The 21,069-nt window shown below is 37.2% G+C and overlaps 1 long non-coding RNA gene across 1 annotated transcript; it reads right to left on the reverse strand.

Annotated features, from left to right (window-relative positions):
- Positions 1-10,291: 10,291 nt before the first annotated feature.
- On the reverse strand, positions 10,292-11,032 carry LOC135079774 (uncharacterized). The gene is made up of 2 exons (XR_010258896.1): positions 10,797-11,032; positions 10,292-10,510 (listed from the first exon to the last, which is right to left on the reverse strand). It is a non-coding gene; the product is annotated as an uncharacterized LOC135079774 (long non-coding RNA).
- Positions 11,033-21,069: the final 10,037 nt, after the last annotated feature.

Consider the following 21,069-nt stretch of genomic DNA (forward strand, 5'->3'; position numbering starts at 1 on the left):
TTAGTAAAGCAGCTAACGAGAATAATGTTCCTCGTCCAAAAATAGACCTGGCGAAGCGAGGTCGTCTTATACAAATGGCTTTAATTTATCTTGTTGTACGGATATTTTTAGATCTAGAATACAAAGGCAAAGGCCTCTATCGCAAAGAAATGATCCGCCTGATGGAAAGTGGCAGTTCTCATAAAGAATATAAACCGATTGATGACCTTCATATTTTTACTTTTATCGCCCCAGGTAATTATTTCATTTCATCGCCCCGCGTCAATCTGCCGTCAATGTATTTCTTCTTCGAAGGCCGCGACCCGCATAATTTTAACTAGAGATAGAGTGAGACAGTTCTTGGAAAAAAGATACAGTGACTGACCTTTTGTAGAAAATAATATCAAATTGGTATATGAAAACCGACTTGTTATAAATTATTCCTCATGTTTGGGATATCAAGTTTCTTGTTTATTATTCTACCAAGAAAAAATATGAAATTCTTGAAACATATCATTTCATTAGGGATGTACGTAATATCAAAAATATAATTTAATATTTTGACAAGAAAAATGTTTAGAAGAGGCGAAGTTACGGCTTCTCCTTGTTGAAATATAAATTAAGTATATTAAAGGTCTAATTACGGAGGAACATGGCGCCGGCGGTCACTTTGCGCGTATTTACTGCGTTCGTGACGAACCTTTTTCCTTTTATTTGCGCGGCTCGCCGATTTTATGAGCTTCTGTATTGTGTCCGGAGCTTTATCTGAAGAGGAAAAATGAAAGCGTTTTTTTAAATAGCGGGAAATTGGCAATAAAACTGGCCAATTTAGGGTAGCGGAGATAATGGAGATGTCAACTACATTTTTGTTGTGTTTATATACCTACCATACAATATTTTTTTTAGTGCAAATCGCAATAAAAACTATTTTGAGGAATAACCATTAGCCTTCGTAAATTGTGTCGCCCTCGTTTTAGAGACATTAAAAGTGTTTTACGTCCATTGACCGCAGTCGCAGCAAAAATCCTTAAATGCAGGCCCTCCACGCAGCCGCGGAGATGCAAACCTTTTGTTTTAGCTCGCTCCGCTCATTCCGCTCTCCCGCTCATTCCGCTCTCTTCGCTTATTTGCGCGCTCGGCTCGTTTAATTGCGCTGCGAGGGTCGCTTGCGCGGTAAGGGCTGCAGTGGTTTGTTGTGGCTCAGCTCAGCTGCATCTGTTCAATTTAAAATTGGTATTAAAATTATATTTCATTTGCCTTGTATCTACATTTGCACAGTAATATTATTATTTATTATTAAGGCTGGAGCAAGATTAACGCAACCGAACGGCATCCAAAATCAGCTTACAAAATATACCCAGATTGAACTCGTCATTGGAACGATTTTCGAAGATTCCAGATACTGTAGACCTTGCTTTTAAGCCAAACTAGCAAATAGTGATTTTGCGGCTGAGATTCAAATTTTGTTTAACAGTTCGTTCACAGATTTACATAAGATAGAGTAAAAAAATTAAGAACGTACCTATTGGTGAGTGTTAGCAATTTCTTCAATCTTCCAACAAGATACTAATCTTTACGTTATTGTGACTGATGTAGACTGTTTTAAACGGAACTTAAACACTGGCACGGCGAAAGCGCTCGTAGTAATAACTCGTAATATACAAGATGCATATAAAGACTTATCATAATTGTTCTTATTTGGCCGGGTATTTTGTGCATATCAGCAGCAGGTGTGTGTGTTAGTGTCGTTCATTAATATTATTGCCACCGCGTGACGCGAGGGCGAGCCTTGCTCTGCGATCAATCTCGGCAACAATATATCTTGCGCCTGACACTGGAGATCCCCCGAGATGGACAGCCCTGCTGCCAGGGGCGTGCAACCTTTCTTGGAAATTGATCATTTATCAATTTAATAATCGGAAACAGGTTGTGCGGGAACGCAACGGTCGGGTTACGTTAAGGTCCCAATTTGGTTTGTGATAAAAGGTATGGCTTGCGGTACACAGTTTAATAATGTGAATAACAATATAGGCATTTCCTAAATGATTTTTGGAAAAAGCTATGACTTCATGCTAATCAAAAGCATTGTACTGGTACAGCGGATTTGATTTTGATTAAAGCTTGATTAAAAGCAGGCACCTACTTTTCAAGTAGAACGAAACAAAACCCAGTAAACTATACCACTTTTACTAAGTATCATGTTGGGCATCGTCTAACTGGCTAACAGCTCTCCCGCTGAGCACCGCTGCTCGCTGGCGGGGTCCGAGCGCTCATGAATAATTTAATGGCGGCAATCAGTGCTCCGGGCACTATCGCCTTCTGCTCGCGCACAGCGTACAGACGCAAGGAGCATTAGACTTCATGATGACTTTAAATCGGGAAAACTGGCGATTGTCCTCAGGCCCTTGACTTTATAATCAATCAATTCATTTCAACTATAGGCTTTAATAATATAAACTCAGAAAGCAAGCAAGAAAAAACATCTTTAGGCCTGTACCAATTTCGTACGAGTAGACGAAGAAAATGACTTCTTGCAAATAGCGGGAATATCAATTACTCAGAAGTGTTTCGTAGATTTGTATTGTTTTTCAAAGGTAAAAATTGTATAGCAAAGCAATCACCTAGTAGCATAGGTGTTATTGTTGTAGCATGTGCTTACATAAGGACCCGATTAGAGAATTTCGGGCCATATGTGCGAATATTTCGCCTCCTTTTACTATTTTCTGCTTATATTCTTTTCGCAAAAGAAAACCTTACACTTTAATAATAAAAGTTCGGCAAAAATATCAAGTAGGTCGACAAATAATGCAAAGGCTCCCAAAGTTTCTCGCTAAAGATCACAGTGAAAGCGCAGATGAAGTTCGCAGTTAAATTGGTTTCTGCCGTTGTTCGCGAGTTTCGGAACTCGCACGTTTTTGCCGGGGACGTCTCTAATTACGGTTAATAGATAAAACTCTGGAACAAACGTATGTTGGGAACACTGAGAGTGCTCGCCAAATGAAGTTGCTAACAAATTCAATGCTCGAAACCACAAACCGGTTCAGGAAAAGGTTAAATGAGATTAAAGCACTGCGCAGTAATTTACGTGAAGGTATATTCTTGTGTAGGTATTTCTCTGTCGTTTCAGCCAAATGACGTTCACTGCTGGACAAAGGCCTTACCCAAGGTTTTCCATAATGAACGGTCCTGCGCTGCCCGTATTCAGGCTCTTCGCGCGACCTTTGCCAGATCGTCGGTCCACCTATTAGGAGGCCTGCCTACCCCTTTCAGACCCACGACGAAACTAAACAAGGTAGTAATAAAAAAACTCGATATTCATTATCTTTGGGGATCAGAGAAAATGAAAATTGAACATTTTCAGTGGTACTATGTTGTTTTCATGGTTTTTCAGGGGGCGTACAATTGTATCATCGTGGGCCCAACTCATTCAAAGTCACAATACAAAAAAAATTGATTCGAGGGCATTTAATGCAATTCATAGTCTCATGAACCCCAAAGATTATTTTAATTTCATTAGATCTAAATTGCGATTTCATTTGCTGGCCTTTTTCGGCCATTTAATATTGCTCAGCAGCGATAGCAAACATTACAAACAGATCGCCATTAAAATAAATTTCTAAGTACTCCGCAAATGATTTGGGCTGTTCATTACTTTAATTATCTTAAGCTTGATTAGTAGTCTTGCCACGAAATCTTTTTTTTATCCATTTGCCGTCATTTTGATTCGGGGTTGCCCTCAAAGACGAGAGTGGAGCATCATTCTTGGAGGAGTAAGAATCTTCTAATCTTGCACACATGCCCCATGAACATCTTCCATATCTTACTGTTCCAGTAACTCCCCAATTGTATCGTAATTAAGGAAAAAAAAATATCTAGCCATTGCAATGTAGTATGTAGTTGGGCCCGCAGTGATACAATTGTGACTTTATACTTCTGTGACACTTTTTCTTGAGAATTAACCAAAAATACAAACAAATTTATTCACTGTTACGTAAAACAGTTCATAATTAACTATAAATCACAATAATTACATAGCAATGGCATAATTTTAATGTAATTAGAATCACTCACACGCAGCGATACCCTAAACAACAACAACGGCAAAATGAACCCGTTTTAATTTGAATCTCGCGGCGCTTGCTGGCTATCTTACTCACACCAATAGATAGAGCATATCCGTCACAATTGTGCGGCTGTGGGCCCGATCACTTACGTCTTAAAATACCGCCAAAATGTATCTTTAAACTAACGTCACAATTGTGTTCGGCTGGGCTGAAAGGGCTACGCTACTTCTTCCAGCCGGTGGTCGCCACTTAAGAATTTTTCTGCCCCAACGGCCATCGTCTGTATGAGCTACATAATAATATGTGCCCCGCTCACTGCCACTTGATTTTAGCAATTATGCGAGCTATGTCGGTCACTTTAGTTCTCCTGCGGATCTCGTCATTTCTGATTCGATCACGCAAGTAGAAGGTAGAAACTCCGAGCATAGTCCGCTCCATCGCCCTTTGGGTGACCTTGAGCCTTCTTATGAGGCCCAGGTATTTCATAAGTAGTCAAAATTAACAAGAAAATATTTCAATGTTAAAACAACGGAGAGTATTTGTCTAATATTGTCATTGAGTACATTCAGATTGGTTTTGAGAACAATAAAAATAATTTGGAGTTTACAGCGCTACTTTAGAAGCATTGTTATTGTCTCTAAATAATGTATTCTATTTCATGCTTTGATTAAAGTAAATCGAAATCCAGAATTAATAATTACACTGCGGAACAAAAAAAATAAAAAAATCTGCGGCATCTATTTTGTTAATAGATTTTGAAAATACTTGTATTAGACATAAATGGTGTGCATTTACTTTCTTTGGATTGACTCTGGTTCTTGAGATAAACGAGAAACAAGAAATCAATGAAAAAAATTAAACGACCCTCCCTAAACTTATATTAATTTGATTATACCCACTAAGTTTTATTTTCTACTCATGTATTAGTGTAGTTGTAGTTACAACAATTTAGTAATCAGCTACTAGACCTTGAAATTAACAGTTTGTGTCTTTTAAATTAATTTTTAAAGAGCTTTTTTGTCTCAAAAATATGAGTTCATTATGAAAACCTTGCGTTTACAATCCCAACAGTTTTTGTTAATATTTGGCTTCTAAACTTACAAAAGCAAAGAAATAAGATCACGGAGGTAGTGATAAAAACCTACCAAGCATACTGTCTTATAAAACTTCCATAAAATAATAAATATTGGGGGTCCAATATCGTCTGCAAGACTCGTGAAAACTCTTTGCCATACTGGAGTCAAGCTGGACGTAAAGAACTTCAATTATTTTGGAAAGCCAAAGATATGAACTTAGCTTTCTAATCACTAAAATGATCAAAAGTCAGCCAAATTAAAGTCCTTTACGTCCTGAAACGTCCGTTTGAATACGGAAAAAATAAATTCGATTGACCGCAAATCCGTACTCTTATTAAGACACTGTATTTGTAAACCACATAACACAAATTGAATCTGAAGCATGGCTAAGCTTTGTTTTAGTAATCAAACAATATTTGGGGAGTCATAGAGCACCAGACTTTTCAGAATTGGTTGTTTGAAAAATTTAACACATAAGGATCTAATTTGAGTATTTTTTTTTTAACAATAGCCATTTGGACACGTTCTCCCATAATCTGGGTGATTACAGTGAGGAATAAGCAGAACGGTTCTACCAGAACATCAGGATAGTGGAAGAATGATATCCACGGTCAATGGGACCGCCAGATGATGGCTGATTACCGTTGCCATAATTATGGAATTTTCCTGACCAAAACCATAACATAAAAGCTTACAGAAAAAGCTTTTTGTAGTTTTTTTTCTACTATTTGATGAAAACCAAATATATTTTTAATTTTTATATCGTTCTTAAATAGGATCGTAGTGTAAATATTTTTTTTATACAGATTGGTATTTTTATTTTGGTTTTTTTCATATAAATAGCATAGTTAATAGTATTTATCTCAAGATCTAGAGTCAATTTGGCAAATCTAATATTTTTCTAGTATTCAGCACACTAGTCGCCTACAGAATTGACTCTAAACTACCATGCCGCAAAATGACTGTTCCCCAGTGTTATTAATACATCGTTGAACGAAGTACAGAGTAATGGATTAAATTATGCCGAAACTGCGGGAAACCAATATTCGGGCTAAATGATAACTACAATGCGTTCAGGCCGCGATTCGATGACCGGCGGGGAAATACAGGGTGGTATGGACAAAATCAAAATAAAAGCAACTATTCTGAACGCGCATCGTAGACATAGGCCATCAACTTTCACGCTACGGACTTTTTTTCCAAAGATAATTTTGTATTTCCAGGAAGGCTTGTTGATGGATTAATTAATATAGTTTCAAATTTCATCAGTAATACGATACGAACATTCATAAGTAGTCGAAATTCATAATAATTTTCTGGCGAATATTAATAATGATCCCGTTTTAGAAATCTTCATCATAACCCACTCTTAATGAATGAATGAATAAAATATTTAATTCAGACCAGGATTAATTTGTTACAATTCTTACTTCGTCTAGTGTGTTGATATGAACTAACAACAGCAAGTGTCTTGCTTTTCAAGTTGTGTTTGCGAAGCCGGCATAGGACAGCCGGCATGCTTAATTAACTAATTGATTTTTGTCAATCCGTCCTTTGCACCCTGTATGTACATTGTACGTAGGTATGTAATGTTGGCTATGTTTTCGAGCTGAATCACGACTAATTGTCTGTGAACGAGTTAGAGCGAGCGCTCGGAAACCGAGGGGGCTGAGTGAGCGCGTATTACGGGACTTTCACATTTGAAATTGAATTATTCACATTCTACACACTAGGTGGACCGACGATCTGTTGCCGGTCGAGGGAGGTGCCTGGATGCGGGCGGCGCCGGACCGGTCTTTGTGGAAATCCTTGGGGGAGGCAGTTGTCCAGCAGTGGGTGGACGTCTTTCTCCTGAAACGAACGAATTCACATTCATTTATTTAGAAAATTGTAAATTTATGAGAAGAATATTATAAATACTAAGCTTTTAAGGTTGATACAAAGATATAGATTCTATTAGGATTCGTAGTTCTAGATCGAGAATTAGGATAACCTGTATGTATACGAGCAATGATTACTAACAATTGAGTAAAAATAGTCCTGCACTGCATCCAAGTATGTACTTCTTACGAAAAAAAGATATTATTATCTTACTAGACATAAAAAATGTATCAGAGTAATGTTGATTTTATGGTCGTTTTTTGAACGCGTGTCGAAATCCACGCGGTTGTTGTCGTTCGCCGTAGCTAGATAAATAATAAATCAGCTGGAAACCACAAAAGTTTCTTATTTTATCGGCAGTGTGAATGCCCCTTAACAGCGAGTTTCATGGCACTATAAAAATACACGAGCCTTTATTTCCCGCCAGCTCCGACAATTATCCGCCGGGTAGTGCGGCGCGCTCGCTCCAAAACTCATTATGGGCTGGATCCTTCCCTTGCTAACTATTGAGAAATACAATTGTTTGTGTTCTGTATGTAATACAATTTAGGGATGTACAATATGTGTAAATCGGTCATTTGATATGTATGTATAGGTTAAGTTACCACGAACTGTTTGACCTATAAAGTATCTAAGCCCTGCTCTTGATAGAGCAGAAGCAATATTATATTGATGGGAAAATAATATTTTTATTACCAATCAAGTTACGAAATTGGATTTCTCTTATACATAATAATATTCTTGATATCTTGAACAATAGCGTTCTCTTGAATATAATTTATCTCTTGCGATATTATTCAAGAATTCTTTCGAATCATCGACTTCGTTTAAGCGAGAGGTCGATGGGCGTTTGTATCTGAAACAGTCGGCGCGATGGACGGATGCCGGCTCGTTCCTCAATCGATGTCGTTATGCGGAGTGGGCAGATGAATGGAGCAGTGATCAGAATGTAAGGGCATAGCGCGAGCAGAACAGCCTTGTCAATTCACACTAAAACTCTACTTTTGTTTATGCGCTGCAAAGTTTCCAAGGCCATAAACATGGTACTCATACAAATGTCTTGAAAATATGTTGTTTATCTCTAGAAAAAATGTAGTCTGTTTCAGTTCTTGCTAGGATATCTTTTCATTGCTCCGAAAAGAGCGCACCCTGCTATACATAACGAGAGGTTACTCGTATTTAGTGCTCGTAGTTTGTCGAAGACCTAAAAGCATTAAGAACGTTAACTTTTTTCTTGTGCGTATTAAAAAAATCGATTAAATAAGTTGACTTTGAGTAATTAAATATATCACTTAGTAACAGAAGCAATGTTTTGTTTTTTCTATTTAGCCTCTGCCCGTAACGGCAGCGCGTGTAAGTGCGGGGCACAGTCGCACTAAATCTCGCTAACTGCTGCCGCCGGCCGAGCGCCAACTATTAGCTCTATTAGATGAAACTTTAAACGCGGAAGACGTTCTAAGCCATAATAGTTATTGATGCGAGACATATTTTCACATTTTAACGGCTTAACTGTCCTGTATAGCCCTTGAGAATAAGGGTTCCTTGCTTTGAAAATGGTGGCATTTTATTTTAAACGCGTCGTAACTAATCGACACATCTCATTTTCTATTCATGAAAAGCCGGTGGTCTCGTTGAAATGTAGATAACGGTATTGTGGAAAGATAAAGTAAAATTTAATTTTAATTTTAGTAATTTCAACGCACTCGGATACGAAACAATTGACCTAATATCTAACGATTTTTCCACTTATTTCTTTATTTGCTTGTTACATGATGATTTACATGTCATATTTTAAATAATTTATATTACCCAGCGCAAAATACAGAGCGCATCAAAAGTCTGAAAGTTATGTTACGTATCGTATTATTTATACCACAATATCAGCTAATAGCGACTTCTTAGCTAAAAGAATCCAAAGCCATTTGGACGCGATCCGCGTACTTTTACTAGAACATCACGATTACGGTATCAAAGCTGCCCGAGCCAAGTAGAGGTATTAGGGCTAAGTGCGTCTTAAATCTGGCTCCAGTTAGAGAGAGCCCAGATTTTTCCGCACAACTAGTAACTAGTTCCCAGTACGGTACTGGTGTGTACTGCAGGGCTAAGATGCGCGCCGTGATAAACTGCTATCGCGGCGTTATATCGATTTTGACGTCACTATATCGTTTTATCTACCGGCGCTAACATGGCACCCCGAAAATTATCATGTCATCTGTCAAAATGTGATAGTGATAGATTTGTTTTTTTTTTTTGTGATAAACCTGGCAAGCCCTAACATGAAGCGCTAACTATATCATATTTTGACATCACGATAGGATAGGATGTGGTGTTTTTATCGTCCTCGATCCTTGCCCACGATAGCAAGACGATAGGAGATTAACTTTTTTGCAAGCTACTTTAACTCTATTTATTTATCATTTATAATGGTAAATGACATTTTACGACTAATTTGAGGCTAGTAAAATTCAAAGAAAGGAATCTAGCACCTTTGTGATACTTTTACTTCTAGGTGGAGATTGAGTTCTAGTTCAAGAGTTTATCAGTGTGAGGCGAATCTTGCGACAGTTTATAATCGCTAGCTGCAAAATCTTAGTGCTCCCACAGTCCCACCCACATATTAATTATTACATTACCTACCTTGTAAAATAACCATTACTTACCTACTTAGGTAGGTATTCAACAGTACATCAGACAATACATATTAAGTTGCAAATGTCGTGAGATACCCCACAGTGTTTAGCTTGATTTAAGTACCTACTGTCATCTGTACATAATCTTGTAAAATTATTGAAAATGGGGCGGAATGTGGTAACCGAGCTTCTTGTGTCTACATCAAACAGTGGCAAGGTCATTGTCAGAAATTAGCATTGGGTGGGATGTGTAATCAAACTTGCTATAATAACAATGAGAATAAATGAATTTTACTAATTTTATAACTTGATGGTGATACCATACATACATTCCACATTACTATCAATCTAATTCCTCCATGTGGTCTTTTTTAAGGGCTTTAATGTGACAGGATGATAATCTTGTACAATTTATTCCATTATAATAAATTCATCATCATCTCAGCCATAGGACGTCCACTGCTGAACTTAGGCCTCCCCCAATGCTTTCCATGTTGCCCGATGGGGCAGCAAGGTTCTGGGGTGGAGGCCGGGTACCGGAATACGCAGCGTGGGACGTCCACCCACAAGGTGGACCGACGACATCATAATGGTAGCAGAAAGGCGCTGGACGCAGGCAATAAATTCATTATTGCAGTGTAATTTCAAAATAATTCAACCATTATTTACAAAATCTTTATTTGGAAAACTTTTGTTTTACAATAGCTATTTATAATTTCAAATACAAACAGAATTCCATGAATTGGTTAGCCTAGCCAGTACCCTTGAAGTTTTTCTTGCTGATTGTTATTGTAAATTTTCATGATAGTGAGCAAGACTTGATTATGTCTGCTTTAGAATGAAATAATCACTCATAATCCCACACTTCTTCATCCACTGTCTGAAAAAAGAAAGAATATTATTTAAACACAATTATAAATATTACAATTACATAAACAGTTCATAAATAGAAACATTTACTTAATCCTATTTGTATTTTAAGTTTACATACAAAATATTGATCACAGTATTATTACACGGTGAAAGAACTATGTGAAATAAATATAGGAAAGAAGGTGAAAGCTTATTTGTAGGAATAAAGATATTTTTCCTTTTCTCCGGTGCTGTTACTTATGAAAATCAAGATCTGCGGAGTATAGCTAATATTTTAGATTTTAGGTACTTACTTTGCTACTTATGAGTGTAACTTTATTTCTCAAATCTCAATAAACTTTCTGACTGCTTCATGTAAGTTGAATAATTACTGTAAACCTCGCATTATGGGGTAGGTAGTGGAGTTCGGTTATTCTGTTAATTTTGAAGACTTCATTCTTTAATACTATCGGTATGATTAGGAATTCTTCATTGTTTTTCTTTAACTTGGTTATCTCTTCGTTTGATATTTTCCGTACTTTAGAAATATTAAAAACTAGCGGCCGCCCGCGACTTCGTACGCGTGGATCCCGTTGTACCCCCTTCATCTATCTTACGCGGTTTAGATATTTTCATACAAATGTTTTTTTCCGCTAACTCTCGTTCCCGTGTGAAATTTTGCAATATCCTGTTGTAACTAAGCTTTAAGTTTACTAAGGTACCTGCACGCCAAATTTCAAGCGTCTGACTTAAGCGGTTTAGATTTTTCATACAAATGTTTTTTCCCGCTAACCCCCGTTCCCGTGGGAATTTTGCAATATCCTGTTGTAAATAAGCTTTAAGTTTACTAAGGTACCTGCATGCCAAATTTCAAGCGTCTAACTTAAGCGGTTCAGATTTTTCATACAAAACGATTTTCCCGCTAATTCCCATTCCTGTGGGAATTCCTAAGTATCCTATAACCTGCCCAGGAGTATGAAGAATAATTGTACCAAGTTTCGTTAAAATCCATCGAGTAGTTTTTGTTTCTATAAGGAACATACAGACAGACAGACAGACAGACAGACAGACAGACAGACAGACAGACAAAAATTTTACTGATTGCATTTTTGGCATCAGTATCGATCACTAATCACCCCCTGATAGTTATTTTGAAAATATATTTAATGTACAGAATTGACCTCTCTACAGATTTATTATAAGTATAGATAAGACTGGAAACATAAAAATACAATTTTAAAAACACAAACAAATACAATCAAGCAGTCATGTAATGTCAACAAAATTGACATAACTTTTTTTTAATGACGTTCTCACTGCTTTAAGATATGTGTTTTTAGCCGAATTAGTAGCAGAAATGAACGAGATTGAACGAATGAGCTAAAATATTTCAAGGTTGGCCAACATAATAACGCAATTTTTTCTTAATATGGCAACAATTCGGTTATCACGCGATAGCGGTCGATAGACTTTTCTATCGATGGTCCCATGTTAGGGAAAATGATAAAATTATCTACGTGATCGAAAATTGTCTTATCATATCATGTCATTGTCGATGCGCGCATCTTAGGCCTACTGGTACGTACCGGTATCGCTAGACAGTAGTGGCTGCAGCTTGCACTAAATCTCGCTAACGGCCGCCCGGAGGCAAGCGCGGTGGATAACCAGCGAGTAATCATTTTTCAGGATAAATAAAGTTAGCTGATAAAGGGAAGTGGTCTCAAAACTCAGTTTGCTAAGTTACTCTTTCGAAAGATTGAATTAAACAATAAAGTCGTGCTAATTGTACAAAGAGTACAGCTCTACAGAATACTAATCAAATTTTAACAAAGAGGTCGACCTAATGAGATCAGATATATTTTTGTAATTTAATATGATTTACTAACGTTTAATATTTTATTACCATTACATAGCACTTCCTAAAAAATATATATAATCCTCATATCTATCATAATAACTTTACATACATTATAGCTTAACAATGATCATATCAGAGTAAATTAAGTAGCTTCTCAATATTTCACTAAACTGTAACAACTCCTTATTTTTATTTAAGGTCAAGTCATAGGTTTCCCTTACACTGAAGTTGCAATGCGCCGAGTCTCGCGAGTGTCATGCATCATGCCCCCCTACTCTCGTCCACGCTTGGGCTTGGGCGGGCGGCGCCCTACCCTCGCCATATAAAATGCGCGCGGGCGCAGCTGCGCTTCACTCATCATTTATGACGCTACTTGCTTCGCCCCAAATTGAGTTCTATACGAAGGGGAATTTAATTTGATTTGTATATTTTTTAAAATAAATTACTTTTGGAAAATGAAATCCGCTGGTGTTGTCATTTTTATAAACATTAAATTTAAAAAGTCTTCTAAAACATTCACATTGCATTACCATTATTCTGAAAACCTAACTTAGTAGGTCGTATTAAACTAGATCCCTAATTGTAAGCGTCCTCATTGCCTACAATGTAAATTCCTACCCAATTTCAAAATGCAAATTGCTACTTTGACAATCCATCCACACTTTGCTCTAACAGTCAGCTAATTACCGGCGTCCCAGTGTGTCCCATTACTGGCCTTGGTGTCCCACTGCGGGCAGGAGTCGCGTCATCGCAGTTTATAATAAGAGCTAGTCTGAAGCTAGTTATCACACCTCGGCGCGTTTAATAACCACGCGCTCGTGTCCCAGCACAGGGCGGGGAGATCGGCCAGGACACTTAGATCATACATAATTTCCAATTGCCACATTAGTGAACCAAAGTAGTGCCAAATTAAGTAAAACTTCAAGTAACTACTACTGGCACTACTTTGATTACAGAATGACTGAATCCACCATAATTCTGGGTTTAAATGCCCGTCCTCATAGCACTAACAATTATGCTTTGATGTTACTGAAATTAATTAGGACAGATGAAATGGATACGACATCCCATGCATCGTTATCCGAAGGCTGAACATTACATCCAACTGTAAAGGCATGCATCATTTTAGACTAACGTCCAAATTATTACGATAAAACCCGTCATGTCTACGACGTAGTTTCAGCGTTTTCAGAGGAATCTCAATAGGACAGACTGTTTCGTGAAAGGCTGTTCTCCCAGAGCTTTGGTATAACTAAGCATATGAATTAGCATTTTAATTGGGTGTCGGGTGTTGTTCCGCGCCCGGGACCGCTAATTAAAAATTAATATTTTGCAAATATTATTATGTTTTGTTTGTTTTTGTAATTACCATGCAAAACTCAATGTTTGTTGATACACTTACATTGTAATGAAACTCCTAAGTTATTATAAACGCAGATAAAAGTAATTTTCAACAAAAGCAATTTTAGGTGAAATATTGTAGCTTAAGACGTCTAAAAAATATATTTTTATTCTCTTTTTAAAGTCTTCTTTACTTACAAAATTTTAATTGGTCGCAGACTAAACATCATTGCTTTTATATTTTGTGTAAACGGGGCTTGATTAGTTTCGTTAATAGGTATTGTAAACTTGTTTTGAAGTTATTATTTTAAAATAAGAAATGTGTATAATAAAAGTAAAATTATATAAATTCTTATTAATTACATTAGACGCGATCATAAACAATCACGATAAGTCAGCAGATATAGGAACAGTATTTATATAATTCTTGTGAGTTATCTAATAGTAAGTGCAAATAATCTGCTTCTTGTAAAAAGTAGTAAACCGATTTTGTAATAGATGGAAAGTCGGCATTTCATAGCCGAATTTATTGTTCACGCGCGATTTGAGTGCTGACTTTTTGAACATTTTGTTTCTCTTGCGCTCTGCATTTAAATCGCGCACTCTTAATAGACAGAGCCGTTTATAGAATATTGACGAATATAAACTGTTCCATTTGTAAGAAAATTATTATATTTAGTTATAGTATATTATTATTTTTACTTAAGTATAATTTGCATAGAGATTTATTTGATTTGTATAAAAATATTTAAAACGGAAGTTTATAAAATACGGTTGTTGTACTACTGACTCGTCACGTTGTAGAACAAGTCTCAGTAAGTTGGAAGGGGAAAGGTTATATAAGAGGAGGTTCGTGCATTTAGAGACATTCTGGTACGAGACACTAATTAAGAGAGAACTCTGCCCGACTGTGTAAAAATAGTAGAAAATAATAAAGTTCGGATATTGAATTCGCAATATTTGTTTCTCTGCTTCTGATTTCCTTATACATTCCACGCAGAAATTCAGTCCAAGCAGAGGGAAATAAGTTATTTCCACGATTACAGCGCCATATCGCGGGAAATCCCCGATATCCTCATCGCGATATACGCGGCCGCTAAAATGGAGATGTGTATTATCTTCCGAAGTTTCGGACAAAAACAACAAAGATAATGGAAAACACACAAAACATGCCGCGGGTCAGGGGTGTTATTCTTTATCGCTATGGCTTCAGCTGGAAATATACACATTATATGTCAAAAATACGCAAGTAGGCAGACATGGGAATTTTCATATAAAATTTTACTGAAGCAAAATAAGAAGCTCATGTCTAGTGAATGAATTGTACATTGAATATTACACAGTAATAATACAAGTTTTTAAACTAAAATCTATTTAAAGTCATATTTTGTGCTTTAGTCATCCAAATTATAGAGTCATTTCACCCCATTATGGCTGGTTAGATTATATTCCAATAAAAACCATTTTATTATTATTTGGGTCATGTTTTAACCATCTATAATATTAAATCAAATAATGACGGAAGCATATTAACAGTCGGAAGTATATTTGTATCCGATTGCTGAATAAATGGATACACTTATTTACTGAACCTTTGTAATATTGCCTAATAGGAAAAATAAAAATGCTATTTCACTTCTCACTCTGCAAAGTCATTATACCGTATTTTAATTGAATAAATACGAACCTACATAATATTATAATACCATTGTATCCAGTGTAGTCGCTCTAACATAATACCCAGTCACAAGGTGACAAAGGTGGAGGAACTATTCAAATGTAAATAGTTAAAGATCTGGCGTCACGCGCCACCCTCGTCACGCGGTAATCCGCCGCCGACTACTTACGGGTTCCGCAGTTTAAATTATTAAGCGTGTAAGATAAAGAGTCCATTTCAGTCCTTTCCCATGACTCCACTCGGGCGGAATTTAGTTCCATTGGTTTCACAAAACCTTGCCATTTATCCAACCATCGCACTATTCCGTGTTCTGGTATTAAAGCCAACGGACCAGACGGGCCTTAATACTCGTATTACTAGATTTATCTTTCGTGACAAAGTATGTACTTAGGCATAGTGAGGTGGCCTAGGCATCCTGTAGTAGCAGCCGCACGTGGTCCGGAGTCACGTTAGTTACGTACGACCCTCGTCACGCACACTATCGGCAGCACATCCTCGCCCTCGCAAATAAATAAATCACACGATTTGTCGCAAGTGAAATCGACAGGTGGAAATAAAGACAGATATAGAATGTTGATTTGAACGTGTCCTTTATTTATGAAGTAAATAATACAGCAAACCCGAATTCGCGATACATTTTTCACCTTTCCATGGACATTAATGCTTACGTATGAAGAATATGTCATTTTTCTCACAACTTTGATGTTGGTCTCGAGAGACTGAAAGTTATTTGCGTTGATGAGCACGCGGCAAATAACGCGAATATTGGAAACATGAGTCTGTTTCAATAAATTTATTGAAGCCCAAAGTGTTTCTGGGAACTTTTAGGTCGTGGTTACTGAATCCCACATTGAGAACACGTTTTGCAAAATAATATTTTTAAATGAGATATTTTTTCATCGATAATAATTTTGTGTAGGTAATTCATTATTATTTACTGTACAATATTTTTTATTCTATGTTATGAGTAGCATGTTTGGATAGGCGTATAATCATTAACTGATGATTAATAGTCAAAATGGAAAGGAAAAGATAGATAATTTTCTAAAGACAAAAATAGCGCAGGAAGACGGTAGCCGCATATCTGGCTCGTCACGCGACCCGCGTCAAGTCGCGGCGGGAATCACGAATCGGCGCACACGTCGCTCGGGGCACATCAGCTGGTGTCATTCGGGCGACAGATAATAAAGCCCGCTTCCTGTATCGGCTGGAAAACGTTATTCATGGTACCCTTTGCGTGTCCTATTTTGTGGCGTGACCTTCAGTTCTAAGAGAATGCCTTTTATTTATTCGTGCAACATTGGCTTTTTTAGCGGAAAAGACCTCTTAAGATCACATGTCAGACACCTGATCGCTTCACGTGCACAACTAAAGCAATAATGCTAGGGTTTCAAAACTTACATTATGTAGCTGTTCGTGTAAACTACTTGAGTCAGTATTTTGGGGCTGTTAAAGGCTTACTATCTAAGAGGATTGGAGGGCATATTGTACTCGTATAGGACACGACAACCATACGTTAGGATATCGAATATGACCCTCGAAAAAGCTACATTTTGTCTGTTTTTTTATCGAATAATATACAAGTTAGTGATAATAAATCTGATTCAGGGACGCTCTTCGAGTCGAAGTAAATCCGTTTAAACTCGAAACATTTCTAATGTAATAAAGAACTTATCGAGAACAGGGGAACGATATTATCACTACATAATAATGACTTTTCAAGCTAGCGAGACCTAGAAACCTAATGCTGGAAGCTAGTCGCAGCAGTAAAACTCTGGCCCACTTTTCTCGGCCGCGGCTGTCCACATAAACAAGTAATTCGTTTTACGGCGGTTATGCGGGAATCCCGTTTTACTGCGGTCTAAGTTATTGGCGGGGAACGACTCTATCCATAGCGCAGCGACCCGGATATTTGGTTTACAAATTGTTTTCAGGCCCTACAGTTTATTGCTTTATTTTTACGGCAGCGAAAATTGATGACATCCGATGGGTCGCTCGTAATCTTATCGGAAACGGTTCGAAGGTTTTTATTTTACATCTGTGTAAGAATACGGGTTCCGTCACGTTTGTATCGATTTTGGATAAAATTACATGCTTTATAATAATGATTCGAGCATGTTTCTTCGAAAAAGATACCGAATACTTACGGAATACTTTGAACATCGCCTCTCGGGGAATTCTCTTTCAAAAAATAAAAATACCTTTTCTACACGAAAACATTTAAGCCATGTAGCGTAAAATTCTGTCATCTATTTTTACTTTCCTTCTTTTTTACGGTATTCAAAAATTACGTGTACCAATGAACTCTGTGTTAAATACGTTACTGAAAGTGTAATAAAATAAAATAATAATTGTAATGTAAGCTTATAATAAAACAGTATAAAATCTAATTATATTAATGTTAATTTTAGAACTGGTTTGGGAGAACGATAATATATGTTTGTCACTCTTTCACAAAAAACTAATCACTACGTGCAAATACAGTATCTTAGTTAATAATAATATATCAGAATGAAGTAGACTATAATTATAACTGGTGGTAAATTCAGAACATTTCGTAAGCCAAGTCACGGGCGTCGAATCTCTTAATACTACTCAATTATAAGCGGTCGGTTTAAGCCGGCCGATTATTATTCCCTGCGGCGGATAGTTCGGCGATGTATTAGTGTAAGCCCAGTTGTGGCCATTAGGCATTCGTCGGGCGCGAGTCGGCAGCGCCGGAGCCCGGGGCGGCCCCAGCGTGCGGTTAATTGCATGCACGATGCACCGGGCCACGGGTGCTGCCTGGCGAGACGTAGCGCCGCGTCATGCTTATGCAGACACATTGTACACGTATTATATTATTACTCGTGTAAACAGTACTTGCTACTTAAAATTTAGTTGACAACTAAATTTTAACTTGCCGCTTTCTACTAAGAAGTGTTCGTTCGTTTCAGCCGAAAGACTAAGAAGTGTGTTTACTCGCAATTAATCACTTAAAATTAAATTAATAATTTAGTTACCTACTTTTACTTAACACGTGTAAATCAGCCTTTAGAACGCTAAAGGAGTCAGGCTAAGGATTAAGTTTCTCTCCAAAAATACACTATGCGTTCTAATGTTGAATTTAGGAATCTGTAGTTTGAAATACCTACCTATGTAGCAAGAATATTTATTTTTTATGTTTTACTTAGTATTTTGTACGTAGTAATAAAAGTTGGCCGTTTGGTGTAGTGGCGAACCACTACTATTCCGGAGGTAGCGGGTTCGATTCCGCACAGTACAAACATTTGTGTGCATGAACATATTTGTTTGTATTGGACTGGGTGTTTTCTATGTATAATAAGTATGTATTTACAAAAAAAAAGTATTTAAGTATGTTTATATCCGTTGTCCAGTACCCATAGTACAAGCTTTGCTTAGTTTGGGACTAGAAGCGCAGTGTAAAATGTCCAAGGATATTTATTTATTTATTATTATTTATTTATTTTGCATCAAACATGTATAGTTTGATCTGCTATCGACTCTACGTTCAAAAGATATAGTCCAGTCAATGAATGCCTTAACGACGGTGTAGAGAGAAATCCGTGGAACACAATTTCTGACCTCGGGACTTTATTCAGCCTAGTTAGGTGGTGAACATAGCAAAAGTCCCCGCCCTTAGCCCTTGAGCCGGCGGGGAGAGGGGGGTTTAAAGGTACCACTTTTCGGTTTTTCGCTTAATCCTCGGAAACTATGCGTCCTAGTGACATGACTACTATGAACCATAAAAAGCTTATTCAATTTGCTACAGGTGAGACCGTCAAGTTTTTCTATATCTTGTATAGTTTTTGCGGTTTCTGCTCTAGAAGGTCTGTAAAATTGGAAATTTTATTGTCGTCTTACATGTTCCTTTCAGGAGAAAATCAACTAAATCAACATTGAGCAAACACTATAGACATGCGGGAGCATGTTAAGCCTAGTTCCATGGAGGGGACTGCACCGTGCGTATATTTAGACGAACCAATTAGAGCCACTTTTGACTCCTCATCATTCAAAAACTACTGTGCATTAACACTTCAAATTTGGCTCATGTATTGAGACTTGCAAGATGTACATCAGCTTCAAATTTCATAAATATACCTCAAACGGTTATTTAGGTATTGACGTTCAAAAATCGATATTTAGAGCACTACTATCTATCTATCACATGTGAAATGTTAAAACTTACTGGTTTTTTATTTGTTCCTTTGTATTTACATAACTACCTTTCTGGATGCCAAATTTGAACCTTCGAGGTCATCTGGAAAAGGTTAGAATTTGGTCTATAGGTCAGACATGTAGATTTTTGGACGTCAATATCTAAAGAACCGTTTGAGGCATATTTATGAAATTTGGAACTGATGTATATCTTGTAAGTCTCAACACATGAGCCAAATTTGAAGTGTTAATGCACAGTAGTTTTTGAGTGATGAGGATTCAAAAGTGGCTCAAAGTGATTCGTCTAAATATACGCACGGTGTAGTCCCCTCGCTGGAACTAGGCTTAACATGCTCCCGCATGTCTAGAATGATTGCTCAATGTTGATTTAGTCGATTTTCTCCTGATGGGAACATGTAAGACAAAAATAAAATTTCCAATATTACAGACCTTCTAGAGCAGATGCCGCGAAAACTATACAATTTATAGAAAAACTTGTCTATCTCATCTGTAGCAAATTGAATATGCTTTTTTTGGTTCAAAGTAGTCATGTCACTAGGACGCATAGTTTCCGAGGATTAAGCGAAAAACCGAAAAGTGGCACCTTTAAACCCCCCTCTCCCCGCCGGCTCAAGGGCTAAGGGCGGGGACTTTTGCTATGTTCACCTCCTAACTAGTCTAAATAAAGTCCTGAAGTCAGAAATTGTGTTCTACAGTTTTCCATCTATAATGCTTTATTGACTAGACTAATAAGACAGTCTTACGCATAAATATGTACTCGTATACAGCACCACCTTACAAGACTTGGAGAATTACGTGACTCGCTACGACGCTTTGTAGTAAACTACAAAAGTGATTCGCTTTAGCAAATTTATACTTGGTTGTTTACGTATTTTGTTATGGACGAGCATGCTACGCGTTATTTTAACATTGAACTGGCATATGGCAGTTTCATGAAATTTATAAAAATAACATAAAAAATACTTGTTCCTGTATTTTAGTTTGTGTTTAATGAGCCTCAAATACCAATAGTTGGGAAGCTGCAAAAAGATAATTTGTTTAAAGTTTACAAAAATGAGAATTCATTTAATAGTTTAAACTGCTAATAAGCTCGCTGAAGTTGGTAACTATTTTCCATTGTAACGCAGCACGAGCCAGGCAAAGCGAGTTCACTTAAAATATCGAACTAATAAGCGTAGCAAATGTCTGTGTGTATTTTCAGAATCAAATTACTTCAGCGCTATCATAACTCCTGTCGCATGCAATAAGAAATAAACAGTATGAGATACAAAAGCAAAGCAAACATTGTTCTTTCATATCCGTTAAAATATCATAGTGCTTTGTATTTTCCGCTTCAGCGCCATGTCAGACGGAGTAGCCGGGGGCGGGCGGCCGTAGACACGGGCGGGACCATGTTCATTAGCAAATGGATGACTTTTTTATTATGAGTCTGTATACGTATACCTATAACGAGCAAATAACCGTTATGGAGCAAAGAAGCGCTAATGATTTCATAGAGATGTTGATGTATTTGTCCAAATCCTGAGTAGAA

This window comes from Ostrinia nubilalis, chromosome 17 (assembly GCF_963855985.1).
Source record: "Ostrinia nubilalis chromosome 17, ilOstNubi1.1, whole genome shotgun sequence".
Classification (NCBI taxonomy): Eukaryota; Metazoa; Arthropoda; class Insecta; order Lepidoptera; family Crambidae; genus Ostrinia; species Ostrinia nubilalis.